This window comes from Gopherus evgoodei, chromosome 3, assembly GCF_007399415.2.
Source record: "Gopherus evgoodei ecotype Sinaloan lineage chromosome 3, rGopEvg1_v1.p, whole genome shotgun sequence".
Classification (NCBI taxonomy): Eukaryota; Metazoa; Chordata; order Testudines; family Testudinidae; genus Gopherus; species Gopherus evgoodei.
The window spans coordinates 89,369,162-89,395,982 of NC_044324.1; the positions used below are offsets into that span (position 1 = coordinate 89,369,162).

At 42.0% G+C, this 26,821-nt stretch overlaps 1 long non-coding RNA gene across 1 annotated transcript; it reads right to left on the bottom strand.

The window, feature by feature from the left end:
* Positions 1-10,592: 10,592 nt before the first annotated feature.
* LOC115649447 lies at positions 10,593-26,609 on the bottom strand. The gene is made up of 2 exons (XR_003999819.1): positions 26,482-26,609; positions 10,593-10,677 (listed from the first exon to the last, which is right to left on the bottom strand). It is a non-coding gene; the product is annotated as an uncharacterized LOC115649447 (long non-coding RNA).
* Between the last annotated feature and the right edge of the window lie 212 nt (positions 26,610-26,821).

The window sequence follows — 26,821 nt, forward strand, 5'->3', positions numbered from 1 at the left end:
CATACTCTCTCATTTGTTCTCACACACTCTCCTCCATTCTATCCTAAAATCAATCTGACTTTCACCTCTCAATCGCCATCCCACTCTCATTTATCCCCATTCAGCCTCCCCTCACTGTATCCTCCATTCTCAGCCTCACTCATATTATCCTCTCTCCCCTCAATTCCCTCTCTTCATTTTTCTTATCTCTCACCTTTTCCTCATACTCTGTTCCTCTCTCGCATTCTCTCTTCCTATCCCCCTTCTCACCCAACCCACTCCTGAACTTGCATTCTTTCATTCCTCATACTCACCTTAGTTCTCACTCTTTTCACCTCTCTCATTCCTGCTTTGTCATTCGGCCTCTCAATTTCACACCTTTGTTGTACAAATTTCAATGGAATATGTTGGCCTAAAGAGTCAAAGCTGTTAATGTGACCCTGCCACTTTCCAACATTAAACAGTGTGAAACAAAGTTTGGGGTGTTATATACAGAGACATCAGACTGCTGAGTACCATGGCTACCTCCGTTAAAGATCCTTTTAACTGTTTATTAAAGATACAGAAAAGAAAAAACAGACAAAGCTTTTGAAAAGTATTAAATAAGATCTTCATTGTAATAACGTCTTGTTCTCTTTCACTGGAGAGTTTTTAAAAGACCTTCAGCCCCCTCATTTTGACAGTCTTTTAGATAGTATTAAAGATGGCAACTGTCCTTTTGAAAGAAAAGATGTGCTGGAACTGTTGTTAGACTCCAATCCCATTTCCTATAGGACAACACACATAAAAGGAGAAAGAAAGAACAGCAAAGATAGAAAAGCCAGCTTTTGCCTCTGGTGTTGACTTTCACTTGCAACCTCACTGCTGGAAACACATGTACAACACATGGTTTTATCAGTGACTCTGAGACCTGTTAACTTGTACCAGTCTCATACTGTTAGGGAATTGCTTTTAGCTGCCTCTCTGGTCATAGGCTTACAGCAGTGTTGCAAAATATATAGTCTTGTTCAGCTAAGATAGAAGGAAAAAGGAGAGGGATAGGAAAGAGAAGAAATAAGGTGGGGAAGGAAAAGGACATGGGGGGTGTGACAGTCTCAAATCCTAGATGGTTTTGGGAATTTAGCCAAAGGCAGTGGAGGTGCTGATATCATCTGGGTCCCTTTCTTTGGCCCAGTCTGGTTAAGACACTTCTCAGGATTAGGACAACAAAGATGTAGCAGTGTTACATTGACTAACGAGGTCCCAGGACATGGTACAGATGGCAGTCATGATGGTGAAACTTGCTCTTTTCTGTTCTCCCATCCTGTAGTCAGGCAGCATCCCTATCCATTTCCCCAAATTTATTTATTTAAAGATGCCCCCAAAGGAGAACGACAGGTAGAATAGCCCATCCTCTCATTATTTGGTACACCAGTTAGGCCTAGTCTCCAACTCACCAATTTTGGTCTATTGATTTTCAAACTTCTTTTGTTTACCAGACATGATTTTAACTGTCTTTGAATTATATTGGTAAGCCATGTGTTTCAACTAATTCACGGTCTCCCCTTTTGCACCTTCCCCACAGCCAGTAATGTTGAGTGTGAAATTTTATAAACTTTTATTTATTTTCCACAGTTAGGCCCAAAATTATTACTGCACCTCTCACCTCTGTCTCTTTCTCTCTTTGTCTTTGTTCATCCCATCCCTCTCTCCTGACATCCTAGCCTTTGCAACAAGTGTGTCTATGAATACAAATGCCTGTTTAGAAGATGTAATATCAGAAATCTGCTCACTTTAGATGCATACAATCACTGAAAATGTTCAACTAAAAGGATAAAAAGGAGAGAGTATTTTAAGTGAGGCTTTGTCCTTTTAGTTGATAGCCCACCTCTACAGCACTATTTTTCTTGCTCAATGCAGAGATATGGTCCAGATAGATTCTAATCTTGGTATAATTACTCTGAGTAAGTTAGTTTATAAAAGATACCTTGGTTAAATAATTGAATTGACCAGTTACTTCCAGTAGAGGTTTCACTGTTGTGTATCTGTGTTGATTAGCTAGAGAACAGACTGGATAATTATTATAAATTTATGAGTTTTATTAGTCAATACAGCACTTAAAGATAAGTTACTATAATGGGGGACAATCATCTCTTGACCACATCCTAGCAGGAGGATGTGGTATTGCAGTCCTTTTCTCACCCCTAGTGCCTCTTTCAGGCTGCCAGCCAAGCTTGGTTGGTCTTCCTGGCTTGGCCCTCCAGCCAAGTCACAAAGTCAAAATGAACCCCATTCGGGTTAGTAAAGAATCCAATAACTGAAGAGTCCCATTGCCCTCACTAAGGTCTTCAGCCTTGGTTCTGGGCCTTTAAAATTCAGCCCTCTTTTCAGGTTCTCAAATAAGCCATGTCCCCTTCTTGGGTTTTATGCCAGTATGGTCAGTGGGGGCACTGAGACCTGCCCACTACTCTGGGTACCAACTGAGGGACTCTGTAAACAGCAACTATGCCCTGCTCTATTTCAGTTAATTGCTGCTTCTTCCCTGGATCTCTTCCTGTTTGGCCTCTTTTAGCTTCATCCTTACATCAGAGTTAGGGCTCTTAGATCCACTCTCTCCCTGAAAACCTATCTTAAGCAAATAGAACCAGAACCAAACTCCAGGTGTCCCTCAAGAGCATTTGACCAGAGAGGAGCACCCTTCCTCACTTCATAGGTCCCAGCCAGAACTGACCTGCTAAGGCCTGATGGGCTCTGATAGGCTGCTTCAGTGCAGCCTCTCTAGGCAGGTCTGTAGGACACATGGTAATAGGACTGTAGGGCCTCCAGAAGGGGGCCACAAAGACCTGGTACATTCCATCATAGTTACAGAAAGCAAAATAAAGATGGTTGGATGATAAACAAACTAGGGAAATACAAACTAGATGGAGCTACTATAAGGTAGGTGCATAACTGGTTGGAAAATCATTCCCAGAGAGTAGTTATCAGTGGTTCACAGTCATGCTGGAAGCGCATAATGAGTGGAATCCTGCAGAGATCAGTTCTGGGTCTGGTTCTGTTCAATATTTTCATCAATGATTTAGATAATGGCATAGAGAGTACACTTATAAAGTTTGCAGACAATACAAAGTTGGGAAGAGTTGCAAGTGCTTTGAAGGATAGGATTAAAATTCAAAATGATCTGGACAAACTGGAGAAATGGTCTGAAGTAAATAGGATGAAATTTAATAAGGACAAATGCAAAGTATTCCACTTAGGAAGGATCAATCAATTGCACAAATACACAATGGGAAATGACTGTCTAGAAGGAGTATCACTGAAAGGGATCTGGAGGTCAGAGGGGATCACAAGCTAAATATGAGTCAACAGTGTAACACTGCTGCAAAAAAAAAGCAAACATCATTTTGGGATGTATTAGCAGGAGTATTGTAAGGAAGACGTGTGAAGTAATGCTTCCGCTCTACTCTGCGCTGATTAGGCCTCAACTAGAGTATTGTGTCCAGTTCTGGGCACTACAGGAAAGATGTGAACAAACTGGAGAAAGTCCAGAGAAGAGCAACAAAAATTATTAAAATTCTAGAAATGTAAGATTGAAAAAATTGGGTTTGTTTAGTCTGGAGAAGAGCAGACTGAGAGGGGACATGATAACAGTTTTCAAGTACATAAAAGGCTGTTACAAGGAGGAGGTAGAAAAATTGTTCTTCTTGACCTCTGAGGATAGGACAAGAAGCAGCAAGGGTGGTTTAGGTTGGACATTAGGAAAAACTTTCTGTTATGGTGGTTAAACATTGAAATAAATTGGCTAGGGAGGTTGTGGAATCTCCATCATTGGGGATTTTAAAGAGCAGGTTGGACAAACACCTGTCAGGGATGCTCTGGATAATACTTAGTCCTGCCTTGAGTGCAGGGGACTAGATTAAAAGACCTCTCAAGGTGCCTTCCAGTTCTATGATTCTATGTAATATCAAACTTGAATACAATGAGGAAAGTTATAATTATCAAGAAACCATAACAGTTCATTTAGTTCAAGGTTTTATCACAGTCTTGCTACTGAGGCGAACATTGTCCAAGCAAGTGAGGTACCTATCAAACACAGAACTACAGATCTTTATGTATAATCCAATCAGATTTATTTGCCAATGGAAATATGGGACCGATCATGTCAGTTCAACTAAACAGTACTACAGTAGAAATTAAGACAGGTTACCTAATTGTCAAAGAATGTCAATTCAGTTCAAAATTACCTTGCTCAGGTGATACTCATAGCCAGATTTTGCCACTTATATATGCAGGACTATCACATTAAACCCATGACAAAATAAGCAGGTAACTCTGAAACTATTCTAATTTATCTGGAATATCATCAGTACTATAAGATCTTACTACATGTTAACCAAGTACACAACATAGTTTTTGGTCACTTTGAGGGCTTTAAATTAGGTATGTGCCCTCTCAGAAGCATTTAGCTGACAACCAAAACATCACTTGGTAAATGATACATATACAAAATTTATTTAGTTTCTTAGCAATTGGAACTGGTATGAAGGTGATTTCTCCAGCTCCGCTTCATATTTGCAATGACTGTTTTTGGTGGAGAGAGAGAGTTCATTCAGGTAATTTACTCAAGTTGTTATGACAGTTGTGTTCTTATTTCCTTCTGGATTTCACAATGGTCTCCCTAGATAGGGCTGTAAATGAAAGAGTTAATAGGGTACTTGCAAGAGAAAAAATTTTAGTTGTCACCAAGCAAGAGGCACTCTCGCTGGCCACACCATGACATCCCCACTCCCAGTCACATATCTAGATCTTTTAGTTTCAGGGAGCAACATGGTGAACAATACAGAGAGTTTTATATATTTTCTGCTGAGTGGCACAACCTGTTTTCACTTCTTGGCAAAGCTGATGTAGGCCACTCAGAAACTGACCCATTCTCTAGGCAAAAATTTGAAATGTCCAACCAGGATATGTTGTCCCTTATCATCCAATGAGATGTTTGTTTTATGGCTTCTTACAATTTTGTATGGAATATTCCAGGATCTTTGTGCCATACCAGTTTGCATAAGATATGTCGGGTCATACACTGAACACCTACTGGCTTAGATCCAGTGAGCTACCTACTTCTGAAAGTTACTTTCCATGGGCCTCTCTGTGGTGTGGTGCTTAACCAACTTCGCAAAACTCCATGCTTTTTCCATCAGCATTCCCATCTATCTGCAGAAATGACCATTTTGAAGTTAGAGCAGAGTATTTACAAAAATTCTCTTCATGATCCTGGATGACTCTATTTTTGTTTAAATACTTCATCATACAGCATTAAAGTCCTTTGATTCATTTGCTTGGTCAAACATCAATAAGCATTAACAATTAATGAAAATACAAAACAGTTATATACACCTCTGTACCAGTACTTCATTGCTCTCTGCACTTCAGTGATAAGTTTAGTAAGATCACTTTGCAAGCAAAACCCCATACAACCACCAATCATGAGTAATCAAAGTATTAAAGCTTTATAACTAGGGCCCTACCAAATTCAGGGCCATGAAAAATGCATCATGGACTGCAAAATCTGGTCTCCCCTCATGAAACCTGTTTTTTTGTGTATGCTTTTACCCAATACTATACAGATTTCACAGGAGAGACCAGCTTTTCTCAAATTTGGGGGTCTTGACCCAAAAGCGAGTTGCAAGAAAGTCACAAGGTTATTTTAGGGGGGAGGTTGCAGTATTACCACCTTTACTTCTGCACTGCCTTCAGATATGGACAGCTGGAGTGCGCAGCTGTTAGCCAGGCACTCAGCTCTGAAGTCAGTGCCCTGCTAGTAGCAATACAGAAGTAAGGGTGGCAATACCATACCATGCCATCCTTACTTCTGCACTGCTGCAGGTGGCAGCACTGCCTTCAGAGCTGGTCTCCCAGTCAGCAGACACCTCTCTCCAGCTGCCCAGCTCTGAAGGCAGCATTACCACCACCAGCAGCACATAAGTAAGAGTAGCAGTACTGCAAACCCCCCCCACAATAATCTTGCAACTTCCCCTACCCACCCCCCGCCCAATAATTCCTTTATCGGTCATTGCAACATTGTGAAATTTCAGATTTAAATAGCTGAAATCATGAAATTTACAATTTTTAAAACCCTATGACCATGAAATTGACCAAAATGGACCATGAATTTGGTAGGGCCCTACTTATAACATTTTGGTTGATTCACCTTAAAGATTTACACTTCCATTTGGATGCTCAACATACCATCTGACTGTATCAGTTTCTTAGATAATAAAACAAAATGAATATTTTGTATATGTACACATTAGACAGCACTGCTCTACAGCCAAAATGCTTCTGAAATAAATGTAGTCCAACTTTACTAATTCTGGGTCACTGAGAACGAAAATGATGCTTAAAATTGTTGATTGGCTCTAGTTTCAAGATATGCTATTGGGTCAGTATATACGACCCTTGACTTGGGAATGGCGGAGGATAAGTGAGTTATAAAGGGAAGGGATCTCAATTTAAACCAGAAATGACTAAAATACATCTTTGACTGGATCTATGAATAAATCTATGACTGGGTTTGAGGCAAAACAATGAATGATGCAATCTGAAGCTGGTATTGCATCATACAGGATATGAATTGCATCATGTTATTCCTAGAAGTCATGGATGATGCAATCATAATGAAGCTTACATCACTCTGCTGAACAAATTGCCCTATATCAGCTCTAGAAATCATACAGTGTCGTGCTCTCTTCTTTGTCAGTGTTTGATTTTGCAAAGGGACACATTTCTGTTTAGCCAAAGTGAGCAGAGATGCCTGGCACTTGTGTGAACAGTGCAGATAACTTCGTTTGTGATGAAGTGACTTTTGCATCACAAAAGCGCAGTCTAACCACTATGGTTAAGAAAGCCTATCACCTTTATTTTGGCTGCAAAATTGGAGATCAGGACAAGAGGTGGGTCCCACACATATACTGCTACACTTGTGCAACAAATTTTCGCCAGTGGTTGAACAGGAAAAGGAAATCTATGCCTTTTGCAGTGCCAATAATTTGGAGAGAGCCAACGGATCATACCAGCAATTGTTACTTCTGCATGGTGCCTCCAGTTGGGAAAGGTGTGTCAAAGAAGAAAAAGTGGACCGTGCATTATCCAAACATTCCATCAGCTATACGCCCAGTATCCCATGGAGAAGGACTGCCGGTTCCTGATGCACCAGAATCATTCTCACTTGAGTCAGGCGAAGAAGAGGAAGAGGATGAAACTTCTGGTCCTGAACCATCAATGTCACAGGACCCACATTTTCTCCCATCCTCCTCCTCTGAACCACACCTCCTAACACAAGGTGAACTGAATGATCTTGTCAGGGATTTGGAACTACCCAAGAGTAAGGCAGAGCTATTGGGCTCCAGACTACAGCAGTAGAATCTCCTGGCAGGCTATCTGGGCAAATGGAGCCCATCAATGCTTGCAGACTATTGCTGGACAGTGACAAGAGATGCTCCATTTAATGAATACAAGAGACAAGTCAAGAAGCGCCGAGTAGACACTGAATAGGACTAAACTATGTACAGAATAGTTTTTTGCCTTTTGTTTCATAATAAATTTTATTTATATAACCCTTTTGCTGATTTTTAAAGTGTTACATAAACAGGAGAGGTGAAATATTATCATGTAAAGCAACCATAAACACATGAAAAGACCTAGGTTTACAATTTATGATTAAAACTCTACTATCTACACAATATACATAGACATAAAATGTAAAAACTTAAATATCTCAGAAACAGTAGCCAATCAGTTGTTTTGTCATATTTGAATTCATCACATCAAAATACATAATAAATAGCACATTTTATCTCTGAAGCAGATTTCTCAAAAATTGTAGACCAGTGTAATCTAGACAATTCCTGGTCTTTCCTCACTGCCGGGGACTAGACTACATGGCCTATTAAGATCCCTTCCAGTCCTACATTTTTATGATTTCTGTGTGTGTACATACACACACAGACATCTTCATTAAAGATTAGCTATTGTTATGTTCACAGAATACATACATAGAATCATAGAAGACTAGGGTTGGAAGAGACCTCAGGAAGTCATCTAGTTCAACCCCCTGCCCAAAGCAGGATCAACACCAACTAAATCATCTCAGCCAGGGCTTTCTCAAGCAAGGCCAGGGATTGGCAACCTTTGGCATGTTGCCCGCCAGGGTAAGCACCCTGTCTGGCCGAGGCAATTTGTTTACCTGTTGTGTCTCCAAATTCAGTCGATCGCAGCTCCCCCTGGCTGTGGTTCACCGCTCCAGGCCAATGGGGGCTGCAGAAAGCAGCGTGGACCAAGGGATGTGCTGGCTGCCACTTCCCACTGAGCCCATTGGCCTTGAGTGGTGAACCTCAGCCAGTGGGAGCCACGACTGGCCAAACCTGCGCATGCGGCAGGTAAACAAACCGGCCCGGCTGTCATAAACAGATAGCTAAGGGTTAATGTCTCTTTCACCTGAAGCACCTGACCAGAGGACCAATCAGGAAACCGGATTTTTTTTTCAACTTTGGGTGAAGGGAAGGTTGTGTCTGAGTCTTTGTTTTCTGTCTGCCTGCTTTCTCTGAGCTTTGGAGAAGTAGTTTCTGCTTTCTAATCTTCTGTTTCTAAGTGTAAGGACAAAGAGATCAGATAGTAAGTTATATGGTTTCTTTTCTTTGGTATTTGCATGAATATAAGTGCTGGAGTGCTTTGATTTGTATTCTTTTTGAATAAGGCTGTTTATTCATATTTCTTTTAAGCAATTAACCCTGTATTTGTCACCTTAATACAGAGAGACCATTTGTATGTATTTTTCTTTCTTTTTTATATAAAGCTTTCTTTTTAAAACCTGTTAAAGTTTTCTTTATTGGGAAATTTCAGAGAAATTGAGCCTGTACTCACCAGGGAACTGGTGGGAGGAAGAAATCAGGGGGAGATCTGTGTGTGTTGGATTTGCTAGCCTGATTTTGCATTCCCTCTGGGTGAAGAGGAAAGTGCTTTTGTTTCCAGGACTGGGAACGGAGAGGGGGAGTCACTCTGTTTGGATTCACAGAGCTTGTGTCTGTGTATCTCTCCAGGAGCACCTGGAGGGGGGAAGGGAAAAAGGATTATTTCCCTTTGTTGTGAGACTCAAGGGATTTGGGTCTTGGGGTCCCCAGGGAAGGTTTTTCAGGGGGACCAGAGTGCCCCAAAACACTCTAATTTTTTGGGTGGTGGCAGCAAGTACCAGGTCCAAGCTGGTAACTAAGCTTGGAGGTTTTCATGCTAACTCCCATATTTTGGACGCTAAGGTCCAAATCTGAGACTAAAGTTATGACACCGGCCCACTAGGGTGCATATCCTGGTGGGCTGCAGACCAAAGGTTGCCAATCCCTGAGCCAGGCCTTGAAAACCTCTAAGGATGGAGATTCCACCACCTCCCTAGGTAACCCATTCCAGTGCTTCACCACCCTCCTAGTGAAATAGTGCTTCCTAATATCTAACCTAGACCTCCCTCACTGCCACTTGAGACCATTGCTCCTTGTTCTGTCCTCTGCCACCACCGAGAACAGCTGAGTGCCATTCTCTTTGGAACCCCCCTTCAGGTAGTTGAAGGCTGCTATCAAATCCCCCTCACTCTTCTCTTCTGCAGACTAAACAAGCGTTCCGTCAGCCTCTCCTCATAAATCATGTGCCCCAGCCCCCTCATCATTTTCATTGCCCTCCGCTGGACTCTCTCCAATTTGTCCACTTCCTTTCTGTAGTGGAGGCCGAAAACTGGACACAATACTCTAGATGCGGCCTCATCAGTGCCAAATAGAGGGGAATAATCACTTCCATCGATCTGCTGGCAATGCTCTTCTAATGCAGCCCAATATGCCGTTAGCCTTCTTGGCAACAAGAGCACACTATTGTCTCATATCCAGCTTCTCATCCACTGTAATCCCCAGGTCCTTTTCCGCAGAACAGCTGCTTAGCCAGGTGGTCACCATCCTGTAGCGGTGCATGGGATTCTTCCATCCTAAGTACAGGACTCTGCACTTGTCCTTGTTGAACCTCATCAGATTTCTTTTGGCCCAATCCTCCAATTTGTCTAGGTCACTCTGAACCCTATCCCTACCCTCCAGCATACCTACCTTTCCCCGCAGCTTAGTGTCATCTGCGAACTTGCTGAGTGTACAATCTATCCCATCATCCAGATCATTAAAAAATATTTTGAATAAAACTGACCTTAAGGCCAACCCCTGGGACACTCCGCTTTATACTGGCTGCCAACTAGACATCAAGCCATAGATCACTTCCTGTTGAGCTCGACAATCTAGCCAGATTTCTATCCACCTTATAGTCCATTCATCCAATCCATGTTTTTTTAACTTGCTGGCAAGAATACTGTGGGAGACCATATCAAAAGCTTTGCTAAAGTCAAGATATATCACATCCACCACTTACCCCATATCCACAGAGCCAGTCATCTCATTATAGAAGGCAATCAGGTTGGTCAGGCATAACTTGTCCTTGGTGAATCCATGTTGGCTATTCCTGATCACCTTCCTCTCCTCCCAGTGTTTCAAAATGGTTTCCTTAAGGACCTGCTCCATGATTTTTTCCAGGGACTGAGGTGAGACCTTCTTCCCTTTTTAAAAGATGGGCACTATATTTGCCTTTTTCAAATCATCTGGGACCTCCCTCGATCGCCACGAGTTTTCAAAATAATGGCCAATGTCTCTGCAATCACAGAGGAGTTAAATACAAATATAAGATATTGTTGCTGGATGACTGCAACATAACATTTCTTTATTTCTTGAGATTCAAAAAGATAACACACAAGAACCCCCAAAACAGAGAGACAATGCAGACTGCTCCCTAAAATAGAGAGGCATAACTCACTCCCCCCTTAATCTAGACTATCTGTCTGCAAACTGACGGAGGCTAGACCCAGCTCCTATACTTCCCCACAGAGTAAACCCTCTCACCCCATACCCCCGCCTGCAGAAAAGATAACTGAAATCTAAAGACAGAATTTTAACATAGTTCTCAATATATCATAATTCTAAATGTGTATATTATTCATATGAAATCTTATTGATCTCATTTCTTCTTAAAATTGACAGCAGGGTCTGAACTATTTCCTCATACGAAGGGATTCGTTTACAGGATGTTTTAGATAGCTTTAATTTTCTAATCATTTGTCTTTGCCTTTAGATTTCTTTGACTAGTAATAACATTACATCTTATGATACTGTATCATAGTATAGTCTGATCTACTATATCTTACAAATGTATGGGCAAAAAGCATATAAAATAGAAGAAAAGGGTAAAAGAAGAAGTTACTTCACAGCTTAGCAAGAGTTTGTGGTTAAGCCTAGCAGCTAGTTCACTGTTATAGTTATTCAGCCTACATCTTCTCTGTAGGAGACACAGAAACAGCATCTGCTGCTTGATATGATTTACAGGTTTATGCTGAAATCATGCCAAAGATTCTGGCCTGTGCATACAAGGATGGATAGATGCATAGACCAAACATTATTGTTATTATAAACTCCATACTTTCTGTCATTGCTACATAACATAAAAATGCTTCCCCCCATGTTTTGTTCCCCCCCAGAAAGTTTACTTTAATTCTATAGCAAAACCAAAACCAAACCAAAACCCTTAGCTACAGAAGGTATTCTCGTAGGTTTAACTCTTCTGCCATGTACCAGTGACAGCAACAAGAACTGGGTTCACTCTGTCGATGGGGTCTTTTACTAAAGAAATCTGTGGCTTGACCTCTCACCCAGAGCTGTACTATATCTGTGGCTCTGAGAAATTAAAATCTAACCATCCTGGTCACCTATCTAAGTTGTTCTTACTCACTTGCAAACATTCAGGAATTTTTGGGAACATGGAATCACAAATACCTTTACTTGCAGAAAAGGGAGAAAAACAGAAAAAAGAAACATGATAAATAAGCAAATCTAAAATTTAATCAGCAAAACCTAATCAGTATGTCATCCCCATAGTTGATGGTCCAGTTTGATGAGGCCCAGAATTTAGTCACTAAACAATCACCACCCACCTTGAACCCCACACATGCATCTAATCAGACTAAGTGGTGTTATGGGGTGGTTCTTCCCCACTGTCTGCTCCAGTCTCACTACCTACTTAATGCAGTTCTGTGACAGCAGCTCTGCTGCCTCAGCTCTGGTCAAGTCCTGTTGTGAAGTTTTGCCCCCACCTGTCAGAATACTGTGAAGTTAGTTCTGTGCTGCCACCACCTGTAAAGTCAGCATTGAGCTGTCCCTGGTCTTGTGAGTCTTTACTGATTAGTCAGCTCTGTGCCTAGTCAGACCTTGCAGCAAAGTCACCTCTAGTCTATGTGGTCACTGCTAGTCCAGTTCAATTATCTTGAATCCCTCCACTCAGGATTCACAATCTCCAAGTGAGGAATCCAGGGCAAAACAGGTTACCTGGACAAAGGCTCTACCAGAAACAGCAGAAACTTCCTAAAACTGGGGGGCCACCGGCACCTGAACCATTGTTCCACATCCTTCTTCATCCCTTTCCTCCAAGGCCCCACCCTTGTGCCACTCCTTCTCCCTGAGGCCATACCCTCATGCCAGCATTTCCTCTGAGGTCCAAAACCCTCACTACTCTTACTCCCAATACCTCAACCCCATTCTCTCCTCTCCCTCACCTCTTCCCTTGCTCACCCTTACAGATGGTAAAAGAGGGAGGACATAGCCCTCCTGCTTTTAAAAGTGCAGGGGCCATGTTCCCTAGCCCTTCCCCTGTTACAGTGCCCCTAGCCTGTACTCCTGGTGTGTATGACAGAACTCTGCTTTTCTTGCTGGACTTCAATCCTTTTCCCTAACCTAATTCTCTACCTGTAAACTCAAGGAGACTCACTTACTTCAGGGCATATATGCACAGTTCCTATGTCCTTTCTGAATAACAATTATTATAATTTATACAGTCAAGGCAGGAACTAGGAGTGCCCTGATTTAGTTAAGCACTTAAGTATCTGCTTAAGTCCCATTGAATTCAATGGGACTAAGCATATTGTTAAAGTTTATGCATGTGCTTCAGTGCTTTTCCTGAATAGGGACTGTGAAACTGGCAGTCCAGGTGCCAGCTGTTGCCAAGGCTGTACATGTCAGCTGAGCACTCACAAATGTACAGCTGGAAACCAGACTAGCTCACTTGTTTGTTAGTATTGTTCAAGATAGGTGTTAGAGTTGTAAGGATGTGTTCAGTGTTTAGACTCTATAAAATGTTTGAAAATTGCTGCATGCATTAATCTTACTTGTACCCCATGCTATTAAGGTGATACGTTAAGTTTTGCTTTATAACTGTAAAAATGCCTGCTCTGAACTTGTGAGCCCAAGGCAGGCGGAATGGTTCCCTCACCCATCAAGAAAGACTATCAGAACTAAGTGGTCCATTGTGAGACACCATGATACAAAGCCTGGGCTAATGGCCCTCTCACACTTGTGAAGATGCTATGTGCAAGGAAGCTCATCCCATCAGCTTGAACTCTGGAAGAAAGCAATAAAGGTAGCTGACATGAAAATTCTTCATCTCTTTGCTGTTTGGACTCTCACAGAGCTGGATTAGGAAACAAGAACCCAGATCCTCAGTAGCAACCATGCCTAGCCCTAAAAGACATTTAGTGCTGACAGATTACTACGTCTCTGTTATCCTTTGGAACCAAAGACTGTAACACATTTGTGTATATATGTGTTGCCTACTTTAACCTATGAAAGTTCCCTCATTTCCTTTTCCTAGCTAATAAATCCTTGATTAGTTTACTATAGGATTGGTTACAAGCATTGCCTTTGATGTGAGGTACAAATTGACCAGGGGTAAGTGATTGGTCTGTGGAGACTGGAAGCAACCTGAGTATTTTCTGATTTTTGGAGAAAAGCAACCATTTATCACAGAGTCAAGCTTGTACAATGCCTAATACAAAGAGATGCCAATCTTACTTGAGGCTCCAATCACTACACTAATCCAATAATAATAGACCAATAGATCCATTACTTTGTTCCAAAACTTCGTTGTCAGTTGGAACCAATAAGAAACAGTTAACATTTTTTGCTCTGGAATTTCCATTAGGCAGCCTGTGAAAGGGCTACTCATTGTGGAATTGCCTCCTCATATGCTAGGTGTGGTGCAGCAGTTCTCTCCCCATCTGCCATTTCCCTGCTTACAGCTGCTCTGGTCATCTGGTGGTCCACCTCCTCCTGTGACTCAGCCCTCCATCCCTTTTGGAGTAACAGAAAGTTCAATAAACCAGTGTCCCAGACCTTGTATCAGGTCTTCAGCCCTGAGGCTGGGCTCTGTGGTCCTCAGTCCCTTTTGTCAGGACTGTCCGTCATCCTTGTCCCTTCTGAGGGGCTTCACATCACCATCTCCAGTGGCTGGTAGGGGAACCCAGGTCCTCCCACTGCACTGGGTTCCAACCCAGGGACCCTATAACCAGCAGCCAAGGACTGCTCTGTGCAACTGCTTGCTGCTTTCTCCCTGGACTTCTTCCTACCATGGCCTTTCTTGGACTTTCTCCCCAAACAAATCTCTAGGCTCACCCTTCTCTCACAGCTAGGACTCTCAGGGTTCCTCCCTGGAATCCAACAGAAAAATCTCAAGCTAAAAGTATAAATTTAAAGCAAGTTCTGACCTCCTCTGGCTTGACCTCTCATCCCTTCTTGATGCTCTGTTCCTCAGTTGAGCACGTCCCAAAGTTATCTCACTGATAGGCCAAATCCTGCCATGTTATCAGTGTTTACCACTGGACCTTGCTCCATTCCCAGTGACTTTTCTCTTTCTTCTGGCCTCTTACCAGACTTCCTTACTCAGGAGAGGATGCCAGGGCCAGTTCAGACAGGTGGGCAGGCTCTCTCTCTCTTTCCAGAGAAACTACACACTCTCCCCCTACAGCCCTCTTTCTGGTCTGACCTTCCTCTGTTTCTAGTGCTCTCCTAAGCTCTCCCCAGATAGCCTTCTTCCTCAGTTAAGCCTGCCTCTCCCTCCAGTTTCAGCTTAGTATGTTAACTGCCTCTGAGGCCCACATAGATCTATTCAGAGCCTGTGTGGAGTAAATGCCCCATCACACAGCCATTTTGAAAAACCTTCAAGATCAGTTTATCTAAACAAATGCTAAAAATGAAAAATAAATTCTCATCTCCAGTAGACTCAGTGCTTGATTTTAGAGCCTTGCTTTTCTGCATACATTCAAATGCAGTACCATACCCCTCAGATGTTATCTCTGCAGCAGCTACACTACAATAGTACCTTTTATTTGGTTTTCTTCAAATTAGTCCCAGATTGCTCACATTTTACAGGGAATGCACTCATTGATTGTTGTAGACCATTAAGATCTTTGGTCATTAACTTATTGCCTCAAGAGATCCCACTGAACAGTTTTTGAAGTGCTAATACTCAACCTTCAGGCCAGTGAAACGAGAAGCCTTTATTGAGGATATCACATTGTCAGACAGCATAGTTTTCAACTGAATAACTTCCTGCTCCAGTAGATTTTACATGCTGCTGGGCATTGACTTGGTCAGATGAGGAAGAAATCATATTAAAATAAACTAAATGTAAAGAAAATTTTTTTCTTCGAGTAGTGAATCCAAACATCAAATGCCAGCATTAGTACAATAGTGGCCTTCAGTTTCGATCTTTCGGATAATGTTTGTTCTTTTCTTCAAGAAAAAAATATAGTGTTGGTTAAACTCTGCCTAAACTAGCAGACACATAGTTTAATCATTCCATGAGAACTATCAGAGGCATACTGAGCCAGCACATCTTGTATAATTACCAGTCCTAGCCAATATTCCTCTAACTAACATCCAGCATCAGAATGTAGTCAACAGACTGATCATCAAGGTACAACAAATGCCACACCTGCTGCTGTTCAGGAATATATGAGGTGCACTCCATCATCGACTACATAGCAGGAATCCTATGTTGTACTTGCCATCTGGCTAATAACATCATCAGCTCACTGTGGTGGACAGAATCAGGGAGAGCCTCTGCCACTACCAGGAACTCCTACATCATCAGGTTGCATAAACAATTATCTGGCTTTGGGCTCCCATGCCACACCTGTATCCAGATTAACAGCTGACACCAACCATGCCTGGGGCATCCAGAACAGCCCACTGTGCATCTCTGGTTCTGTGGAAGATGCTGGAGCCTGGGACCTCTTGTGCCTCACAATACATGTGGAAGTGTGCTTAGAGGAGGAGCTTATTTGCTTTATATTGGCAAGCTCGTCAGGTCATTAGGGGAGCCAATTAGTTCTCACAGACCCTCACTCTCTTAATTCAAAGCCTTCCCAGGAAGCATAGGGCCATCTGGCCATTATTTATAACTCAGTAAATGTGTTTACTGTCTTTCCAGGACACTGTACGTCTGACTGATTGCCTGCTTGGGGAGAATTGGGAAGGAATTTTTTCCTATTGGAAAAACTGGCAGGAACCCAAGGAGCAATTGCCTGTCTTGCAGCATGTAGAGGGACAATTTAGGTTAAAAGGAGTAAGACTAGGAGTTTAAATGCTAGGAGGAATATGGGAATGTCAGTTAATTTCAACTTACAGCCAGTGTCTAGTGTGGATAAAAGCTAAAAGGGTCAGTTCCCAGGGGTAAGAAGGAGCTGGGATATGACTGATGGACCTTTGGCCTGAAAGGAGAAAAGGAGACTTTGCAGACTGAAATACTTCTTGGTACCCCTACACTTCTTGTGGGGTGGTGGCAAAAGAATTCAGAAGTGAGTTGGTGTCAGGGATAGGCCAAAGAGCTTCAACCATGAATTATCAGTTGTATGGTGTGAGGCAGCTGAAGCCCATTGGACCCAGTTAAATTAATGGTATGTGACAGAAGGTGGGCAGATAGCACCTCCCCCCATTGTTAAATTAGTAAAGTTGCAGCTTGCTGTTTAAATCATCCCTATGTCTGTGTTTTAGTCACCCATATGGCCTGAGCAATGTGCTTCAGTTTTTCCTCTGTTATTGGATTTTATGATTAGATGTTATTTATACTCGTAGAGAAAATAAATTCCAAAAATAATCACTAAACCCTTGAAAATGTTTTATAAAACACTATATGCTATATAGTGTTTTATACAAATTAACTGGCTCAGGAGGGGACCTAACTCCATGATCCACTATGTGGGGGTTCAATCCCATAAATTCTAATTCACACTAATTGACTTCTTTGCTGTGGCTGCTCACCCAAGAGTTAATCATAGGCAAGATTCGATGTGGTCCATAACCAAGTGCACCATCCTTTCATGACCCTCCTATGATAATTGTTCTCCAAGCCCACTGAAGGTAGGACAAGAAGTAATGGGCTTAATCTGCAGCAAAAGAGATTTAGGTTAGATATTAAGAAAAACTTTCCAACTATCAGAGTAGCTAAACTCTGGAGTAGGCTCCCAAGGGAGGCTGTGGACTTCCCATCATTGTTCCGCCTGTTTACAAAAACCTCCAAACACCTGTCAGGGAAAGGCTAGGTTACTCAGTCCTGCCAAAGAGCAGGAGGCTGGACTTGATGATTTCTCCAGGTCCCTTCCAGATATACATTTCTATGATTCTATATAGGCAAGGAAGAACAGCAGCTCCTGTGCTCTGGTTAGCATGAGAAGTGCTCCCTCCCTTGAAGGCACTCAGCACCTTAAAGAGAGGCAGAGAGGAGTAAGGTTTGCTACTCTATGCCTCTGTGCAGAGCTGACCAGTCACACAGGGTGGACAGGGATAGTTTGTTGAGCTGACAAAGCACTAAGGCAGTGTAGAAGTGGGCATGTAACCTCTGCATTGTAGGGAGAGCTCCTGCAGATACTGTGCCTCCAGGTACACTCTGTGGGAAGGTGCAGCTCTAACCATCCCTTTACTTTGGGCTGTACCTAAATGGCACATATGTGCCCATGTGATTGCAAGAAAAGGCCTTAATGGCTGAATTCTGCCACCCTTATTTATAATGAGTAGTAGCCCCAATCATAGACCATTAAAGGGGAGAAAGAATCATCTAATGGTTAGGGCACTAGCCTGAGACTTGAACGATGCAGCTTCAATTGTCTGCTCTTCTACAGACTTCCTGTGTGACCTTCACCAAGTCACTTAGGACCAGATTTTTAAAGATATTTAGGTGCCTGAAGATGCAGACAGGCACCTAGTGGTATTTTCAAAAGTACCTAGGCACCTAACTTCCATAAGTTGATCCCTCCAGAAACATGTGGGATAGTAAATCGTTCCTGAACTAGTGCCCAGGAAATGTCTGAGAACTTTAGACAAGACAAAAAGCAAAATAGGTAGCTTCAGAATGCACTAGCACTGTGATCCAAACGCAGACAAGATTAGATATTCCTGACAGATTTTGGATAACCCTTCTCCCTTCTCCTGATTTTGGAGGAATAGTCTCATTGAGACCCAAATGTGAGTCACAGCTGTCTTAGATATTACTATAATGACAATATGTTTACTTTTATTTGAAGCAATCTAGCTTCTGCTCCACAAAGCTGATGCCTTATATTTATCAAGGGGATGACAGATTGCTAAGGCTGTGTCAAAAAGGTGAAGTTTTAATATGTAAGAAATCAACAGAATTCTAATCCAATCTTCTTCAAATGGTGGCAATTAAGGTCTCCCTACTTTGAAAGTCTTGTTGTGGGAAAGGATTCATTAGAAGCAAGAAGTGTTGTCTTCCCCTGGAAGCACATTCTTTTCTTGCCACCTGAGCTGATCAATAGAGCTCAATTTTAGTCAACGTTCTGAAGAGCTGTGTACTTTGCAGGTTCCATAGGATAGACAGCATTGCCTATATAAGAACAACTGAAATAACAGAGATGCTGGAGAAAGTACAATCTTATTTTCAACATTGGGAGGAAATATTTTTAAATATATTGAAACCTATGTCCACTTAGATACTAACTTGCTCTTTAACAGAAAAAAGTTCATCTTCTGCAAACTCAGATTTCAGAGCTTTTTCCTGGTCTTGCTTGCACAGTAGGTCACTCCGTAGCAGTGGCAGAGCTAATAGGAGAGGTCAGGTGGTAACCGCCTCCTGCTGGCCTAGGTATATGTCTGAAGCCTTTCACATGGCAGTGGAGATAGAGGCTGCCCTATACTCACCCACCAGTGGTGGCTTCTATATACCATGGGGCTGGGCCTGGCTCCCCACCCTGGGTGTTGTGACATGGCACACAGGGTCACGCTGTGACCCAGTGCACCATGGCACAACACCATTCACTCACATTTGCCCAGCTGCCCCTCTGTCATGATGAAGGGTTGGCTAGGCCAAACCTGAATGGTGCTTTGGGTTCCCAACTTTGGTTGGACAGATTCTTGGAGATTTCACCACATGACATGATCTTTAATTAAAGATTAATCTTTCATTCCAGGAGACTCCAGGGCAATCCTGGAGGTTGGCAGCCCTAATGGTGCTGCAACCCCAGGTGCCAGGTTGGAACTCCTGGGAGTGGTGAGTTAGGTCCAGCCCCACAGCACAGGGGCTGTCACTGCCAGGTAAGTGTGGAACAGGCTCACTCTCCAGCTCACCTCAAAATATCCATGCCACCCCAACTGCAAAACCTGGCTCTGTCACTGCTTTGTAGGGAAATGTGTGATCTGTGCCTAGCAGCAGTCAGTTTGCGGAGAGACCGCATTTAACAATGGTAATGTTGCGTGAGCTGTGCCTCTCTGCTTTAGTCAGCAGCCTGCTTTGCCTACCTGTTTCCAGGTTACTGGGTATTATTATTCTAAATTCTAAGAAATAAAGTCATGTTATATTGCAACCTCCAAGCAAGAGTCTGTACGGTTTTATCTAACTTCTCTACGTGTATGCTATAAACATAACAGGAATGTTATAATTACTAAGTATGATAAATGCCCTTGCAGGCTTCAGTCACTCTGCATGGGGAAAGATCAGTGTGAAAAACAAACATCAACTTCTTGCCACATATTTATAGATCCAACAAACTCCTAAATTTAAGATAATGATATAATTACTTCTTATAATTATGATATAAATTGGGGAAAAAATCAGGAAATGAAAAATATTAATCACATCTCATGATTTAAAAAGAATGTACAGGTAGTGCAGGTCACTGAGGACTAGATCTTTGACTGGTGTAAACTGGTGCAGCTTCATGGAAGCTAATAGAGCTATGTTGATTTACACCAGCTGATCATCAAGCCCTCTGCACTCACAGGTTGAGAAGCATTTGTTCCCACCAAAACCTTCAAAACAAACACTGTAAATTACACCTGGCACTCTGAATCTCCTACTTCTGACGACAACCTTCTGAAAACATCATTTGTAATGCCAGCAGAATGAGACACTGCATCATCCAGGATGCTGTTAGGGAGATTATCAGGAGGAAGGAAAGCCAGAATATATGGATGAATTCATATAAATTTTGTATCAAGTATACTGCTGCTCTGGGGATTAGGAAGCCTGAAATTCCCCCCAGCTGCATAGGTCAGGTAGTCTAGAAGGACATGGGCAGCTATAAGAAAGATTTTCCTGCCTGATCTGCTGCCGCTGGTACTCAGCAGTGGCTTGAGATAGAATTTTTAGTATCTCCATCCTCCTCCAATCGACTGTTCCTACCCAGGTGCAGAAATGATATCTGCTCCCTACTGAGGGCAGGAGGAATGAAGGAGATCAGACGCCTGGGTACCAGACAATATGGGCAAGAGTACAGGCTTTGTCATCTCAATTTCCACCTAATCATAGGTGGTTGGGGATAGGAAGTGTTCAGTTAGCCTGGCTGTGGCTAAGGAAGGAGCATAGCAGCAGCCCTATCATGGTTGGGAGAAAAAGATGTTTTAGGATTGACTAAGAAGAGATGTAGGAGAAAAGAAAGGTGAAGTGAGGGAGGAATAGGAGTATGGAGATGAGAAAGTGGGAGGTAGGGATGGATTTAGGGGCAGGTGACCCAGGCAACAGCCTAGGATGCTGGGCTTGGAGGTGCCAGGCTCAGGGTGCTGTTTTTGTCGTTAGTGACAAAAGGGAAAATAGAATGTTTGAAGAAAAATGTTTCAGGTATTCTTTATATGGATTCATTTTTCACTAACCTTCTAGAATGTTCTCAACCTTTGTAGAATCTTGTGGAACCTTTCAGACTTTCAGGGAACTATGTTTTCCTTTAACCTCCTAGAATGTTGTCAGCCATGTCCTCATGGGTATGTAACCCCTTTGGGGTTTAGAGAGCATGGCCCCTTTAAATATTTTTCCCAGGGGAGAGGGGGACAATAAGAAAAAAGGAGGGAAACTTAGGGGGGTGGCACTGGAGTGCCAGGGAGGGAGAGAGGTTGTGAGAGGCCCTGGAAAAGTGAAGCAGGGAGAACCTACCAGAGGCCTGAGCAGGACAGGCCCAATCGGGAACAGCCCAGGACAGGAGCCAGGAGGAGCACTGTGCCAGGGAGGAATTGCTCGAGAAGGACAGACCGGAGCTGGACCCAGTATCACTGTTGCCCCGAGCTGCATGGGGCTGTGAATACTGGGGCTTGTGACTCTGCATTGGGAACAAGGAGGGAAGCTGCTAGAGAGTTAAGTGGAGAGGTGGTCGCTCTGTGTGGCTTTGCAGAGAGCAGCAGAATAGGGCATCGGAGGGGTTTGTTGGGGGAAAGTTCACTAGCACCAAAGACGACCAGAAGCACTCAAGACTCACCACTGGACCGGAACTTTGCTCAGGCCTCCTGAGCTCTGTGTGCAGGCACGTTGCTCAGTGTCTGCCCTTCCAGATTGTGCTACCACCGGGCCTGTGGGGCCTTGGTTTGAATGCAGCCCTGTTTTACTGCTCCCCCTATATTTCCCCTTGTTGTTTTTCTCCTCTCATCTCTCTGTAAATAAATATCTCCTTTTGTTATATCCATTGTACTTTTCCTGTGGATGGGTGTGTTCACTCTGGGGGGTTTGGAACAGGAGCCCATAGGGTGGAAGGGATTTCTCCTGCTGCATTCCTGCGCACGCCTTCTCTTGGCCAGATCTACCTGAAGAGCAGACTCCATCTTGGCCACGAGGGCGCTAAAGTTACAGGTAGCAGGGTGTCACCAGTCATTCAGTGAGATATAAGAATGAACTTAGAGCCCAGCTGTGATATTGTGAGCCTTGTTTTATTGTATAATTGTGAAAGTGTACTTGTGATGTAAGACTTGAAGAGTGTAAGTAGCAATTAATAAAGGACATATTTAATGAAATGCCAGAGATATCTTTTGAACCCCTATCTGTGCAACAATATAAAAGAAATTCTGTTAAGTCTTTTGCCATATCTAATATATAATGCTTGATTACTTTCTAAGACTGCAGAACATAAACTTTTGCTTGCCCTAACACGGTCTGTTTTCCCACATAGAAAATAAAAGATATTCCCGAAGAAGCCTTCAGGGGCTCAGCATAAGAAGTGAAAAGCTCAATTCGAATCTAGTTTGAAGCAAGGGGAAAATTTCATAGGAAAATATCTGAAACAGAACAACATAGACCAGACTCTAGGCAGTAGCGATTGTCCCAGTGCAGAAGAAATTGAGGAGTGAAGTGTAAATGACAGATGTCCTATTACTAAGGAATTAGCAGATTGACCTGAAGATAAGGAATGGAAATGAGAGGAAAGTGACAGAGAACCCTCCAATTTTCCTGGTGGTGTAAAGAAGAGTGATGATGAAGAATGTGGGTCACATGAAAAGGTGAGTAATGACAAAGAAAAATTTGATTTACATGAAAAGGAGAGAAACAGCCTCGCATGATGATAGAAACAGCAGTGAGAAAAATTGTACTCCACAAACTGATACATCAGATCCTGCTTGCTGGCCAGTGATCCTAAATTCTGCCAATATTGATTGTAAAATTTTGAACGGACTGGCAATATCATGGATATGATATTTCCAGTAAATGAGCAGAAGCAACATTTCTCAAAGTCACACTGCAAAAGAGTGCTTGAGAATGGTGAGAAACTGAATTGCTGTTAGCTAGTTTACTCTAAATCAACTGACAAAGTGCTCTGTTTTTATTGCAAAATATTTGACATGAATGAAAAATCTTTGCTTGTGCTTTCTTCATACAATTATTGGCATCACTTGGTTGATGCTCTGCAGCAACCTGAAAAGTCAGCAGGGCATTTTACAGCCTACTCTACATGGATGGAGGTCGAGTCCAGACTCCAGTGGCTAAATGCATAGACTCAGAAAACCAGTGCATTATTAATGTAGAAACTCAGTATTAGAGAAATGTGCTTGAGCGTCTGATCTCAATTACCCTCTTCCTTGCAAAGAAAAATTTGGCTTTCAGATAAATTGTTGACTGAACATAATGGTAATTTCCTCAATTTGGTAGAGTTCCTTGGGAAATACGATGATGTCATGCCTGAGCGCCTACGCTGAGTACTTCATAAAGAAGCTATGGACCATTATTGCAGCAAAACAATTAAAAATGAATTGATTGACCTTATGGCAAGGGAGGTGATTGATAACATATTGATGCAGCTTGGCAAAGTTAAATATTATGCCATAATAATTGACTGCACTCCTGACATTTATTACAGTGAAAAGATGTTATTTACAGTAAGATTTATTGACGACAAGAATAGCTATATCCAAGCAAAGGAACATTTTATCTGTTTCTGGTCTGTGGATGATTCTGCTGGAAAAGACCTAATGGAACTGTTTATAAATGTTTTAAATGAGAATAAAATAAAGCTTCAGGACTGCTTCAGCCAGGGCTACAACAACAGTGAAAACATGGAAGGAAGAAACGGTGGTGTTCAGGCAAGGATCCTTGCTCTGAATCCAAAAGCTTTTTTCATGCCTTGTAGTTGCCAGTCCCTCAACCTGATTGTGTCAGATGCAAAGTCATCTTCTTTAGATTGCAGTACTCCAAAGAGAGATACTGTAAGAATATATGTCCTGTTTTCAGCATCAACTATTAGGTGGAAGATCCTCATGGACAATGTTACAAATGTGACTATGAAGCCACTAAGTGACACTCTGTGGGAGAGCCATATGGACAGCGTAAGTCCAGTAAGGTACCAAAGACTGAGGTTTATGATGCTCTGTTGGAACTGGTGCAGTCGAGTAAAGCCAAGGCTGGAATCTAACAGGAGGCTCGAAGCTTGGCAAACCAGATCACTGACTTCAAATTTCTGGCCTCAGTTGTGGTTTGATACAATATCTTGTTCCAAGTAAATGTTGTAAGCAAGGTATTACAAATTCAGTCAATGGACATCATGACTACTTTGATGAGAAGCTGCCTTGATTTCGTTGTGGCCTACAGAGGCATTTGAAGATGCCATCACTGTTGCTAAAGAAATGGTGGAAAACTTAGATGTTGAGCCTATCTTCAAGGCAACTTGTTTTCATCAGAAGAAGCATCAGTTTGTTTGTGAGGGCAAAGATAAGCTGATGGGAAGCTTGAAAGAAAAATTCAAAAGGGAGTTTTTTTGCTCACTTGTTGACATTGCTTGAGTGTCCATTGAAGAAATATTTGGACAAATGAAGCACCATGAAAAGACCTGGGGGCTGTGGGGGGGGGAAGGGGAGGGTTGTATGACCTTAGTAAGCTGCCAGTGGACAGCAAAACACTCTTGAACAACTGTATGGACCTTCACTGGACATTGACAAATGAGGAATGTTCAGACGTCAATGATAAAGAACTCTATGTCGAACTGGACAACATCTGTCACATTTTGCAAAATGAGAAGCACTCTCCATTCCAAGTTCATTCATGATGCAGAGCTGAAGGACACTTTTCCTAATGCATGGATTGCTTTGAGGGTTCTGCTCATGCTGCCTGTCACAGTCGCGAGCGGTGAACGCTGCTTTTTGAAGCTCAGGATCATTAAAATATATCTTCAGCTGATGAGAGATTGACATCACTTGCTATTTTATTGCTTGAAAATGTCTTTGGCCAGTCTTTGGATCTCTCTGATGCTGTGCTTCAGTTTGCAAGGGCAAAGGCAAGAAAAGCGACCTTTTGAACCAAAGGCTAGGGTTGACATTCTAAGACTATTTAATACTGGTCCACCCAATGTTGGCACACAAATAAATTTCTTGATGTTAGTATATTTCAGTTGCTCTTAAAATTAAAAAGTTTCTATAAGCTTAGAGGAAATTATTTTAATAAAATTCAATGTGGTGTACAATAGAGGTACACCACATTGAAACTTTGACCAGTACTGAAATCAGTTGAGTTTGTAACTTGATACATAATAAATGTATCTTATATATATATATATATTTACTTCTATAAAGTGGTAAGATATCAGAAGTGTTAAATCAGGTTACTGTGGCCACACGCTCACCTGCACCATTGAAGGGTATGTTTACGTCCTTCATAGGTGCTAGAACTGGGGGTTCTGGGAGCGCTACCACACCTGGCTTGAAATGGTTTCCAACATATACAGGGTTTACAGTTTGGTTCAATGGTTCCCAGCACCCCCACCATGCAAATTGTTCCATGACCCTTGACAACCTCTCATACACACACGCGTGCGCACTCACACCTTCCCACATATGTGTGTGGGCACGTATGCTGTCATTTTGAAGATTTCCAATTAGAAAAATGTATAGCAACTTCCAGCATCAGAGAACAAAAGTGCTTTCTCTGCTAGAATAACAAAAAGAGTTTGCAGATTCTAGGAGATCATGTAATTAATGAAAGATGCCTTGTAAATTCTTGATTTGTTGTTGTTTAAAACTGGGAAACTTGCACTGTTATTTATTGGTGGGTGACAAGCTACTGTAGCACTAGATAAAATGTATTTTTTACCAGAGCTCTGGATTTAAAAGCAACATTAGAGCTCACTGACTCAAACATTTAACCTGATTTATGGGTTGTACTGAGAGAGTACTAAGGCTAAGTCTCACTAAGATCGCTTTAAATGACTTAAAATTAAGTAAAGAAGCAAATGTAACTACTAATCTAAACATGCTGTGAAACATTAATTATGCATTTCAAGTGAACAGAATAAACAAGAAATAATTTAATCTGTGACATAAAATAAATCCCGAAATGTAACCTTGTTGAAGGCATTTTATAAATAAACACTTGTTTTTAAGTCACAAAGGAACTGGAGATGAAACCATTAGTAACTGAGTCAGAAGCTGTTTATTATTATTTTTGCAGTCATCTCTTAAAAACACAGAAGCCAGTTCTAAAGATGAATATGCTGAGAGAAGCGTAAAGTACCCTAACATGACAGGGAAGGGAAGATCTTTAAGTTATGCCTAATAGGGTTTGTTAAAAGTGAGCGTAAGATTTCAGTTGCAATTGCTGAGCCAATATAGAAGCAAATCTGAATGGTGCATGCAGCTGTAATATTTTTGACAACATCTTATGCCCCTGCCAGCATCTGGAGACAGCAATATTTTCCTAAGGAAAGATTCATAACGCCTTAGATGTAAATTCCTTGATGTTTTATCAATATGCAGAAAGTTCTCTGTGTGAAATAAATTGCACACATTACAGTATACATATTTCATAAACTTATTGAAGCAGTGCACAACGAAAGGGGCCTAATCAATACTAGAAATAAGAAAGACTGGGAAAACTTACCTGGAAAGTTGACATCCCATGTCCCCCTTGAGGAGCTTGCTTTAATCCCTTCATTGTGATTTCTGTTATATCTTAAGCACTGCACTGTAACACACCTATATACTATGGAAGCACCTGGAGCTTCAAAGGTATCTCAGACAAGTGTCACAAATATCAGGCATATTTATTCAGCAGAGAAGCAGTTAAAGTCAGAGACACTAGAAGTTAAATCCTCATGTCCTCCAAAAACTATAGAAGAGAGGAAAGAAAATGAGAACAGAAACATTGAGCTATGGACTGCCTACCTCTTTCTTCCCCCCACCCCTCCTGCTCCACAAATAACCCAAGTAACACGGAGTGC